Here is a 13,208-nt window from a genome sequence, read left to right as displayed (position 1 = left end):
AAAATTTGCAATTTACAGGAAGAAATATGGACTCGATGTAAAAACATTTAAAGCAAATGTTAGAAAACGAATGAAGGAAGAACCAGAGTATGATCTTTTAAACTACAACTGCATTCATTTTGCCATGGAGATTCTTGGGGTGAAGGTAATACTGCATTTGTTATACTTTACAAAATGCCTTGTGTAATGTCTATCTATTCATCTTTAATGAGCTGTTATGAGGTACTAAATACATGTGCATGTAATTATTACGTGTATAAGTATTACTAATGTGGGCTTCATATTTATATTTCTTCGCAGAGGTGGTGATCTTAAACAATCTTGTAAGTATGATTACTCATTTTAACTCCTGGAAACATGTCTAGTAGATTTTATTGCTGTCTTGTACATAGACTCATACACAGTGGGGTCATTATGCAGCACACAACTAATATAGAATACTGTAATACTGCTACTATGCAGGAACGAAGCATCAGGGAATGAGTGTCATTTATCAGTTGACAAGAAACACCACAACACCATGTAAAACACCACAACACCATGTAAAACACCACAACACCATGTAAAACACCACAACACCATGTAAAACACCACAACACTATGTAATACACCACAACACCATGTAAAACACCACAACACCATGTAAAACACCACAACACTATGTAATACACCACAACACCATGTGAAACACCACAACACCATGTGAAACACCACAACACCATGTGAAACACCACAACACCATGTGAAACACCACAACACCATGTAAAACACCACAACATCATGTGAAACACCACAACACCATGTGAAACACCACAACAAAGCCTGAGATCAGGAGCAGAAATATGTGTGAGAAATAGAAATAAAACTGCAATAAGAAGAGTAATAAATCATTAATAATAATAATAATAATAATAATAATAATAATAATAATAATAATTCATTTCCAAAACTCTAATGCTTTAGTAATTAGTGATGTTTTCCTCTAATAGTGTTCTAGATCATTATTAACTATTAATGAACAATACAATAAGACTTTACAGTACAGTAACACTACAGGACGTCATTAGTAATGAATTACCTTCTGTTTAACATTACAGTTCTTAAAAAACATCAGTATTTAATTACTTGTTAATTATTTACTACACATTTGAAATGAACAATAAATTCCCAAAAGTATGTGGACATGTGAAAAGCCAGAACACCCAGAGCTTCTTGTTCATGATGTTTTCCCCTTTTGCTGTTATAATAAGCTCCACTTTTCTCTGGAAGTCTTTTTACTGGATGTTAGAGCTTGGCTGTGGGGATTTGGATTCATTCAGCTAAAGATACCAGAAAACAAAATGGTCGACTCCCTAAACGATGCCCTGACTGCTGAACTGGTGAAACACACCCTTTATGATCGTTTGATAATTAATTAAATGACCAATAGTTAGCTAGGAGAAACGTAAGCCTCAGTAATTCCTGCTTGGGTTATGAGTGATCTCCTTCTGTCAGATATACTGAGTAAGTGACTAGCATTTCTAATAAAGGGTTAATAGGAGTAAATAACATTGGAGTTAATACACACACACACACACACACACACACACACACACACACCTGTGACTATGTTGCCGTAATTAAATTTTGTATTTCTGTGCCAGGTTTTAAGTCAGTAATCCTGATTAACTGACTGGATGCTGTTGCTGTTGGACGGACAGACGGGTCACACCTCTGACAACGATGGAGTAGATTTCATTCTGTTTCACATGTTGATGGGTTTCATCAACATTATTTCTGCTGTATTTGCTCTACAAAAACAATAAATTTCATTTGACTATTATTTGAGGATTCTGATTCTAATTTTTTGAATGTAGCATGAATAGATGTTTGTTTTAGTCCCAGTGTATCACCGTGAGCTAGTTTGTGAACTGGAGATTACTGTTAATTAAATGTACTGGATAAAAATGAATTATTTAGTTTTGGTCAAAGAGGTTTGTCTAATCTTAGCTCAACTCAGGGGACTGTCTAAAGAATCTAAATAAAAAAGAAATAAAGAAATATTAAAGTGAGTGTAGTGGAAATTTTAAATATTATGAGTGGTTTTTGTGCTTTAATGATAAATTCTGTGTGTCAGACTAGGGAGAGAGAGAACAGGTAACAAATGTTCCTGCCATAAACGTTCCTACTAAAAAAAAGCATTAATATTTTGTTTGTGCTACAACTCTGGTAATAAGAATAGTGACATTTCACTGCTTTTGGTTGCCGTCTTTGCGGCTTTCCGCCGATTAACGTTATAGCTAAACGCCTCCAGCTCTGACTGACGTGCACGCTGCGCGTTCCAGAGCTTCTTCGTTCAAATAAAGCAGACAGCTGATGACGCACTTTTGAAAGACTACAACGCACGTGCGTAAAAGCAAAGTAAAATAAATTGCTCTTGGATCAAACATAAATAATTTTCTTTCCCATCGACATGTCCTGCATTTTAACCTAATTTTTATTGTTTATTTTTGAAAGTAAAAATTATACTTATAGTTTTAGGGTGGCTGAGATCACAGACAGGGGGGCTGGAGCCACCCTAAAAAAGGTATAGAACCGCCCCTGCTTCTGACCCAAAAGATAAAATATTCTGAGGAAAACTTTCCTCAATTTTAAATAAGACGTGCAAATTTTGAACACCAAACACTAATATGATGACTTAAAACACAAGAAACAGCCCTGCGATGGGTTGGCACTCCGTCCAGGGTGTATCCTGCCTTGATGCCCGATGACACCTGAGATAGGCACAGGCTCCCCGTGACCTGAGGTAGTTCGGATAAGCGGTAGAAGATGAATGAATGAATCAATGAAAACACAAGAAACATATATATTTTTTTTAAATACTAATGGTATTTTACTTTGCATTACCAATAAACCATTACCATAGCATGAGTCTGAACTTCAATAATGATCAAAAGCACCACAAACCAATCAATCATTCAAGGGCGGAGCTTAAACATAAGCATTTTTACAGATTTATCTAGAATTATAAGATTACAAACTTAACTAAAGATAAGATTATTAAAACTATTTTCAAAGAGTAAATTTACTCATTTCAGGATTTTTATTTGTCTTGTTTTATTGACAGATAATATTATTTTGCCTCTTACTACAAATAAATGCTTAAAATTTCGTAAAGTTTCTACCAGAACAAGACTATTTGAGGCTTGAAATGATTATTTGGTTTTATTTGATTTGTATCGTATTGGTTTATTAGGAAATACAAGACATTTGAGAATATATTCAAGATACAATCATTCGATAAGATTTTATTTCTTGAGGTACAGGACTAGATTCTGAGGCAGTGTTAAGGTCATGATGTCGGATCTCCTGACTCACCTTTTGGTTTTGTTTGTCAGGGCGTTTTACTGTAAATTAAAAGCAAAACTGCTTTCACATTCAGTCTTGTGAGCTTTTGCTAATTTGAAATACCTGTTTCACAGGAAGTTCCTGCACTGCATCTGTAATAAGATCTTCTTTGATAAGATGAAAGTTGAGACCCAACCACAGAAAAGCCTTAATCCACCTTTGTTTTATGAAGGTTTTAAAGACCTTTTTTCTTTGTGACAGGGTGCAGTCTTCATAGGCATTCCGGCTTAAGTTGAAACTTGTTTATCAGGAAGTTTGAACAAGCTGTTTATTAGCTTACAATGCTTCTTTACGTAAAACAAGTTTTTACTAAATTTAGTCTTGTGCCCAGCAGCTTTGTGTTAAAAACAGTTTTCCTTTCACTTTCTGACAGGTGCAGCAGTGACAACAGTGGAACAAAAGGTAAGATTCGTCAAATATACTTTAAATGTATTAAAATTAGTTATAGTTTTATTACAGATTATTTATCTGTTGTGTTATCTTTATTGTGGATTCTAGAATGTTTTGTAATGAGATGATAGTTTTTATGATTAGAAAACTTAACAGTGTATTTTATATATTGTACAGTGACTGTGTTGAGCATTGATCATGGTGAGTGTCTGTGTTAATGAACTTCTAATTAACTGTATTACATACAGTATTTATAAAACGTACTTTATGTGTGATGTTTTGTTTGTATTTTATAGTGGGTTTTTTTTCTGCAGGCATCAACATGGGACAACTACATGATCGGACTGGGATATGATCCAAAGGGCTTTAGTGTTGTCAAACACTATCATGATGACTACAATGGAAATTCTGAGATTGGAGATCTCTTTACCGTGCAATCAGATATTGGAGTCTATCATGCTGGCGTGTGCTATGATGAAGAGATGATTGCTCATTTCACAATGGGTAAAACATATTTTTTTATGTTATAATGACATACAGAAACTCACAATATTCAATAAAAGAGTGAGGCAATTAGCTAGAATAGTATTTTAATATTATGCACTGTGTTTATTGGGATTTTTCTATTTCCTCATTACAGATCACAGTGGAAATGAGAGGGGGCATGGCTCATTAGGTTTTTCTGGATCTTCAATCAGGCACGGCTTATGTACTTCTAACTCTTCCAGTCCCAGTCCAGGTCTTATACAAATTGTGCTTTTGGAAGAGTTTTCTGGAGGACAAAAATTTGCAATTTACAGGAAGAAAGATGGAATTGATGTAGAAGCAATTAAATCAAATGTTAGAAAACTAATGAAGGAAAAACCAAAGTATAGTCTTTTATCTACAACTGCATTCATTTTGCCATGGACTGTCTTGGGCTGACGGTAATACTGCATTTGTTATACTGTACAAATACCTCATGTAATGTCTATCTATTTCTCTTTAATGAGCTGTTATTAGGTACTAAATACATGTGCATAGAATTATTACGAGTATAAGTATTACTAATGTCTTCATGTTCATGTTTCTTCACAGGCAAAGAAGGGACCTTAAACAATCTTGTAAGTATGATTACTCATTTTTAACTCCTGGAAACATGTCTAGTAGATTTTATTGCTGTCTTGTACATAGACTCATACACAGTGGGGTCATTATGCAGCACACAGCTAATATATAATACTGTAATACTGCTACTATGCAGGAACAAAGCGTCAGGGAATGAGTGTCATTTATCAGGCGACAAGAAACACCACAACACCATGTAAAACACCACAACACCATGTAAAACACCACAACACCATGTGAAACACCACAACACCATGTAAAACACCACAACACCATGTAAAACACCACAACACCATGTAAAACACCACAACACCATGTAAAACACCACAACACCATGTAAAACACCACAACAAAGCCTGAGATCAGGAGCAGAAATATGTGTGAGGAATAGAAATAAAACTGCAGTAAGAACAGTAATAAATCATTAATAATAATAATTCATTTCCAAAACTCTAATGCTTTAGTAATTACTGATGTTTTCCTCTAATAGTGTTCTAGATCATTATTAACTATTAATGAACAATACAATAAGACTTTACAGTACAGTAACACTACAGGACGTCATTAGTAATGAATTACCTTCTGTTTAACATTACAGTTCTTAAAAAACATCAGTATTTAATTACTTGTTAATTATTTACTACACATTTGAAATGAACAATAAATTCCCAAAAGTATGTGGACATGTGAAAAGCCAGAACACCCAGAGCTTCTTGTTCCTGATGTTTTCCCACTTTTGCTGTTATAATAAGCTCCACTTTTCTCTGGAAGTCTTTTTACTGGATGTTAGAGCTTGGCTGTGGGGATTTGGATTCATTCAGCTAAAGACACCAGAAAACAAAATGGCCGACTCCCTGAACGTTGCCCTGACTGCTGAACTATCAGCAGCTGATTGAAACACACCCTGATTGTTTGATAATTAATTAAATAACCAATAGTTAGCTAGGAGAAACATAAGCCTCAGTAATTCCTGCTTGGGTTATGAGTGACCTCCTTCTGTCAGATTTACTGAGTAAGTGACTAGTATTTCTAGTAAAGGGTTAATAGGAGTAAATGACATTAGAGTTAATATACACACACACACACACACACACACACACACCTGTGACTATGTTGCCGTAATTAAATTTTGTATTTCTGTGCCAGGTTTTAAGTCAGTAATCCTGATCAACTGACTGGATGCTGTTGCTGTTGGACGGACAGACGGGTCACACCTCTGATGATGATAGAGTAGATTTCATTCTGTTTCACATGTTGATGGGTTTCATCAACATTATTTCTGCTGTATTTGCTCTACAAAAACAATAAATTTCATTTGACTATTATTTGAGGATTCTGATTCTGAATTTTTGAATGTAGCATGAATAGATGTTTGTTTTAGTCCCAGTGTATCACCGTGAGCTAGTTTGTGAACTGGAGATTACTGTTAATTAAATGTAGTGGATAAAATGAATTATTTAGTTTTGGTCAAGGAGGTTTGACTAATCTTAGCTCAACTCAGGGGACTGTCTAAAGAATCTAAATAAAAAAGAAATAAAGAAATATTAAAGTGAGTGTAGTGGAAATTTTAAATATTATGAGTGGTTTTTGTGCTTTAATGATAAATTCTATGTGTCAGACTAGGGAGAGAGAGAACAGGTAACAAATGTTCCTGCCATAAACGTTCCTACTAAAAAAAGCATTAATATTTTGTTTGTGCTACAACTCTGGTAATAAGAATAGTGACATTTCACTGCTTTTGGTTGCCATCTTTGCGGCTTTCTGCTGATTAACGTTATAGCTAAATGCCTACAGCTCTGACAGCGCATGCACGCTGTTCGTTCCTGTGCTTCTCCGTTCAAATAAAGCAGACAGCTGATGACGCAGAAAGACTACAACGCACGTGTGTAAAAGCAAAGTAAATAAAATTCGCTCTTGGATCAAACTGATAAATACTTTTCTTTCCCTTTGACATGTCCTGCATTTTAACGTAATTTTTATTGTTTATTTTTGAAAGTAAAAATTATACTTATAGTTTTAGGGTGGCTGAGATCACACACAGGGGGTCTGGAGCCACCCTAAAAAAGGTATAGAACCGCCCCTGCTTCTGACCCAAAAGATAAAATATTCTGAGGAAAACGTTCCTCAATTTTAAATAAGACGTGCAAATTTTGAACACCAAACACAAATATGATGCCTTAAAACACAAGAAACATATATATTTTTTAAATACTAATGGTATTTTACTTTGCATTACCAATAAACCATTACCATAACATGAGTCTGAACTTCAATAATGATCAAAAGCACCACAAACCAATCAATCATTCAAGGGCGGAGCTTAAACATAAGCATTTTTACAGATTTATCTAGACTTTTCTATTATAAGATTACAAACTTAACTAAAGATAAGATTATTAAAACTATTTTCAAAGAGTAAATTTACTCATTTCAGGATTTTTATTTGTCTTGTTTTATTGACAGATAATATTATTTTGCCTCTTACTACAAATAAATGCTTAAAATTTCGTAAAGTTTCTACCAGAACAAGACTATTTGAGGCTTGAAATGATTATTTGGTTTTATTTGATTTGTATCGTATTGGTTTATTAGGAAATACAAGACATTTGAGAATATATTCAAGATACAATCATTCGATAAGATTTTATTTCTTGTAGTACATGACTAGATTCTGAGGCAGTGTTAAGGTCATGATGTCGGATCTCCTGACTCACCTTTTGGTTTTGTTTGTCAGGGCGTTTTACTGTAAATTAAAAGCAAAACTGCTTTCACATTCAGTCTTGTGAGCTTTTGCTAATTTGAAATACCTGTTTCACAGGAAGTTCCTGCACTGCATCTGTAATAAGATCTTCTTTGATAAGATGAAAGTTGAGACCCAACCACAGAAAAGCCTTAATCCACCTTTGTTTTATGAAGGTTTTAAAGACCTTTTTTCTTTGTGACAGGGTGCAGTCTTCATAGGCATTCCGGCTTAAGTTGAAACTTGTTTATCAGGAAGTTTGAACAAGCTGTTTATTGGCTTACAATGCTTCTTTACGTAAAACAAGTTTTTACTAAATTTAGTCTTGTGCCCAGCAGCTTTGTGTTAAAAACAGTTTTCCTTTCACTTTCTGACAGGTGCAGCAGTGACAACAGTGGAACAAAAGGTAAGATCCGTCAAATATACTTTAAATGTATTAAAATTAGCCATAGTTTTATTACAGATTATTTATCTGTTGTGTTATCTTTATTGTGTATTCTAGATTGTTTTGTAATGAGATGATAGTTTTTCATGATTAGAAAACTTAACAGTGTATTTTATATATTGTACAGTGACTGTGTTGAGCATTGATCATGGTGAGTGTCTGTGTTAATTAACTTCTAATTAACTGTATTACATACAGTATTTATAAAACATACTGTATGTGTGATGTTTTTATAGTATTTTATAGTGTTTTTTTTTCTGTAGCAATCATCATGGGACAGCTACATGATCGCCCTGGGATATGATCTAAAGGGCTTTAGTGTTGTCAAACACTTTGATGAAGACTACAATGGAAATTCTGAGATTGGAGATCTCTTTACCGTGCAATCAAGATTCAAAGGCCTCTATCATGCTGGCGTGTGCTATGATGAAGATCTGATTGTTCATTTCATAATGAGTAAAATATATATATTTTTTATACTTAAATAACATACAGAAACTCACAATAAAATTAATAACTAGTTCAATAACTAATTCAATAAAACTATCAGTTTTTATATCAGAGTGATGCCATTAGCTAGAATAGTATAATTAATATTATGCACTGTGTTTATTGGGATTTTTCTATTTCCTCATTACAGATGAGAGTCCAAATGAGAGTGGGCACAGCTCAAGTAGTTCATTTACACTCTCTTCCAGTTCCAGTCCAGGTCATATAGAAATTGTGGCTGTGGAAGAATTTTCTAGAGGAGAAAAATTTGCAATTCGCAGGAAGAATGATGGAATCGATGTACAAACATTTAAAGTAAATGTTAGAAAACAAATGAAGGAAAAACGCATGTATAATATTTTGAACTCCAACTGCATTCATTTTGCCATGGAGATTCTTGGGCTGAAGGTAATACTGCATTTGTTATACTGTACAAAATGCCTTGTGTAATGTCTATCTATTCATCTTTAATGAGCTGTTATGAGGTACTAAATACATGTGCATGTAATTATTACGTGTATAAGTATTACTAATGTGGGCTTCATTTTTATATTTCTTCGCAGAAGTGTTGATCTTAACAATCTTGTAAGTATGATTACTCATTTTAACTCCTAGAAACATGTCTAGTAGATTTTATTGCTGTCTTGTACATAGACTCATACACAGTGGGGTCATTATGCAGCACGCAGCTAATATATAATACTGTAATACTGCTACTATGCAGGAACAAAGCGTCAGGGAATGAGTGTCATTTATTAGTCGACAAGAAACAACACAACACCATGTAAAACACCACAACACCATGTAAAACACCACAACACCATGTAAAACACCACAACACCATGTGAAACACCACAACACCACGTAAAACACCACAACACCATGTAAAACACAACAACACCATGTAAAACACCACAACACCATGTAAAACACCACAACACTATGTGAAACACCACAACACCATGTGAAACACCACAACACCATGTAAAACACCACAACACTATGTAAAACACCACAACACCATGTAAAACACCACAACATCATGTAAAACACCACAACACCATGTAAAACACCACAACACTATGTGAAACACCACAACACCATGTGAAACACCACAACACCATGTAAAACACCACAACGCCATGTGAAACACCACAACACCATGTAAAACACAACACCATTTAAAACACCACAACACCATGTGAAACACCACAACACCATGTAAAACACCACAACACCATGTAAAACACAACACCATGTAAAACACCACAACACCATGTAAAACACAACACCATGTAAAACACCACAACACCATGTGAAACACCACAACACCATGTAAAACACCACAACACCATGTGAAACACCACAACACCATGTAAAACACCACAACACCATGTAAAACACCACAACACCATGTGAAACACCACAACACCATGTAAAACACAACACCATGTAAAACACCACAACGCCATGTGAAACACCACAACACCGTGTAAAACACAACACCATGTAAAACACCACAACACCATGTGAAACACCACAACACCATGTAAAACACCACAACACCATGTAAAACACAACACCATGTAAAACACAACACCATGTAAAACACCACAACGCCATGTGAAACACCACAACACTGTGTAAAACACAACACCATGTAAAACACCACAACACCATGTAAAACACAACACCATGTAAAACACCACACCATGTAAAACACCACAACACCATGTAAAACACCACAACACCATGTGAAACACCACAACACCATGTGAAACACCACAACACCATGTGAAACACCACAACACCATGTAAAACACCACAACACCATGTAAAACACCGCAACACCATGTAAAACACCACAACACCATGTAAAACACCACAACAAAGCCTGAGATCAGGAGCAGAAATATGTGTGAGGAATAGAAATAAAACTGCAGTAAGAAGAGTAATAAATCATTAATAATAATAATTCATTTCCAAAACTCTAATGCTTTAGTAATTACTGATGTTTTCCTCTAATAGTGTTCTAGATCATTATTAACTATTAATGAACAATACAATAAGACTTTACAGTACAGTAACACTACAGGAAGTCATTAGTAATGAATTACCTTCTGTTTAACATTACAGTTCTTAAAAGACATCAGTGTTTAATTACTTGTTAATTATTTACTACACATTTGAAATGAACAATAAATTCCCAAAAGGACATGTGAAAATAAACACCCAGAGCTTCTTGTTCCTGATGTTTTACCACTTTTGCTGTTATAATAAGCTCCACTTTTCTCTGGTAGTCTTTTTACTGGATGTTGGAGCTTGACTGTGGGGATTTGGATTCATTCAGCTAAAGAGACCAGAAAACAAAATGGCCGTCTCCCTGAACGTTGCCCTGACTGCTGAACTATCAGCAGCTGATTGAAACGCACCCTTTATGATTGTTTGATAATTAATTAAATGACCAATAGTTAGCTAGGAGAAACGTAAGCCTCAGTAATTCCTGCTTGGGTTATGAGTGACCTCCTTCTGTCAGATTTACTGAGTAAGTGACTAGTATTTCTAGTAAAGGGTTAATAGGAGTAAATAACATTGGAGTTAATACACACACACACACACACACACACACACACCTGTGACCATGTTGCCGTAATTAAATTTTGTATTTCTGTGCCAGGTTTTAAGTCAGTAATCCTGATCAACTGACTGGATGCTGTTGCTGTTGGACGGACAGACGGGTCACACCTCTGATGATGATAGAGTAGATTTCATTCTGTTTCACATGTTGATGGGTTTCATCAACATTATTTCTGCTGTATTTGATCTACAAAAACAATAAATTTCATTTGACTATTATTTGAGGATTCTGATTTTTTTGAATGTAGCATGAATAGATGTTTGTTTTAGTCCCAGTGTATCACCGTGAGCTAGTTTGTGAACTGGAGATTACTGTTAATTAAATGTAGTGGATAAAAACTAATTATTTAGTTTTGTTCAAGGAGGTTTGACTAATCTTAGATCAACTCAGGGGACTGTCTAAAGAATCTAAATAAAAATGAAATAAAGAAATATTAAAGTGAGTTTATTCTGAAATATTAAAGTGAGTTTATCCTGTGACGTTAGTTGCTAGTTAACTCTTACATGTTCTCAGGCAGCTGGCATAAATTATTATTTTTTTTTTATTAAAAAAAAAAACACAAATCAATTTAACTAAAGATTATTCTGTAAGTTGTACAGTAAAATGAAAATAAGAAATACAAGAAAACATGCATCCACATCCATAAGAAACTAAAGAATAAGATACATATATACTTAACATTGGTCCATTGGACCCATACCATGTGCTTCCAAGTTTAATGTGAATAATTCCTCCTTTGATGACTGAAACCAACATAAGACTATTTATATAAGCAAAAGAAAAATAGCATTTAAGAGTTCAAATAAATAAGAAGTAATTAAAATGAATTATCTTTAACTACTGCCTCATTTCCACCAGAAAGAACCAGGCGCTGGTTCAGAGTGCTGGTTTGACGTTGGTTCCACTGACGAGCCTTTTAAGAACAGGTTTGCCTTTCCATGGGCTAGAGAGCCATCACAGTGCCAAGTCTTATGTCACTGTATACAAGGTTATACAGCAAAGTTAGCGCAGCGGCAAACTGAAGTAATTAATACTGACGTACGAGTCCCTTAGTGACACTTGTTTTCGGATTGCGTACAGTAGGAAACCCTTATGCAATCCCACTAAGCAATGTGTCCTAGATTACACAGGTTAGTTTTGAAAACACAAGATCAACTATTAGAGTTGCTGTTACATTGAACGCAGATGTCCTATGAAGTCCCTCGGTCTTCTAACAAAAGATCCTCTTCAAGTTCTTCTACCTAGTCTATTGCTTGAATCTTTAGATGAAGGAGTCAGACTTAGACCTTCTTGTCTTTTCAGTGTCCTCACAATGGGAGGCCTTGTTTTTCTTTAAAGCAATGTAATAAAAATAAATGTGTGTAATATATGTAAAGTAAAATAAAAGAAAAGAAAATTACAAATAAAATCTCCTTCGAATAATCAAACAGTATTAGAATAAGTAAAAGTAATTAAAATGCAAAGATAATAACAAAACAAGAAACAATCTTCAAGTGTAAGCTTGCGTTTGTTCTATGATGCACCCACTATTAGCAATAACTGAGTATAATACACTAAGATTGAATCGAGCTGAATGCACACCCAAATGACATTTCATGGGTCTTATATAGGGATGTACCGATATTTGTTAATGTGTTTTCGGATTTGTTAATGTGTTTTGTGCACCGATTCAGGCAACCCGGAAGCAGTTGGTATAGTTTGTGAATGGAAACTTACTGATCATTGGACAAGACAACTGTCATTAAAGATATACAGGTGAATGAAAGGTGTCTCGTCCGATGATGGTAAGTTTACCAAGATGATGGTAACTGCTTCCGGGTTGTCTGACTTGTTAATGTGTTTTGGGATTTGTTAATTTGTTTTGGGATTTGTTAATTTGTTTTGGGATTTGTTAATTTGTTTTGGGATTTGTTAATGTGTTTTGGGATTTGTTAATTTGTTTTGGGATTTGTTAATGTGTTTTGGGATTTTTTAATTTGTTTTGGGATTTGTTAATTTGTTTTGGGATTTGT

At 34.6% G+C, this 13,208-nt stretch overlaps 3 long non-coding RNA genes across 3 annotated transcripts; all 3 read left to right on the top strand.

Annotated features, from left to right (window-relative positions):
* The first annotated feature begins 47 nt into the window (after window positions 1–47).
* On the top strand, window positions 48–1,822 carry LOC132863075 (uncharacterized). Its single transcript, XR_009650089.1, has 3 exons — window positions 48–145; window positions 301–323; window positions 1,644–1,822. It is a non-coding gene; the product is annotated as an uncharacterized LOC132863075 (long non-coding RNA).
* Window positions 1,823–3,690: 1,868 nt separating this feature from the next.
* LOC132863384 (uncharacterized) lies at window positions 3,691–6,209 on the top strand. Its single transcript, XR_009650115.1, has 6 exons — window positions 3,691–3,789; window positions 3,955–3,978; window positions 4,092–4,281; window positions 4,418–4,703; window positions 4,855–4,880; window positions 6,031–6,209. It is a non-coding gene; the product is annotated as an uncharacterized LOC132863384 (long non-coding RNA).
* A 1,593-nt stretch (window positions 6,210–7,802) lies between these two features.
* Window positions 7,803–11,414, top strand: LOC132863440 (uncharacterized). Its single transcript, XR_009650121.1, has 6 exons — window positions 7,803–8,030; window positions 8,197–8,220; window positions 8,333–8,525; window positions 8,710–8,966; window positions 9,122–9,143; window positions 11,236–11,414. It is a non-coding gene; the product is annotated as an uncharacterized LOC132863440 (long non-coding RNA).
* The last annotated feature ends 1,794 nt before the right edge of the window (window positions 11,415–13,208 follow it).

Source organism: Tachysurus vachellii, chromosome 20 (assembly GCF_030014155.1).
Source record: "Tachysurus vachellii isolate PV-2020 chromosome 20, HZAU_Pvac_v1, whole genome shotgun sequence".
NCBI classification, from domain to species: Eukaryota; Metazoa; Chordata; class Actinopteri; order Siluriformes; family Bagridae; genus Tachysurus; species Tachysurus vachellii.
The sequence above is the reverse complement of the archived record's forward strand: the minus strand, read 5'-3'. Positions and strand labels throughout refer to the sequence as shown.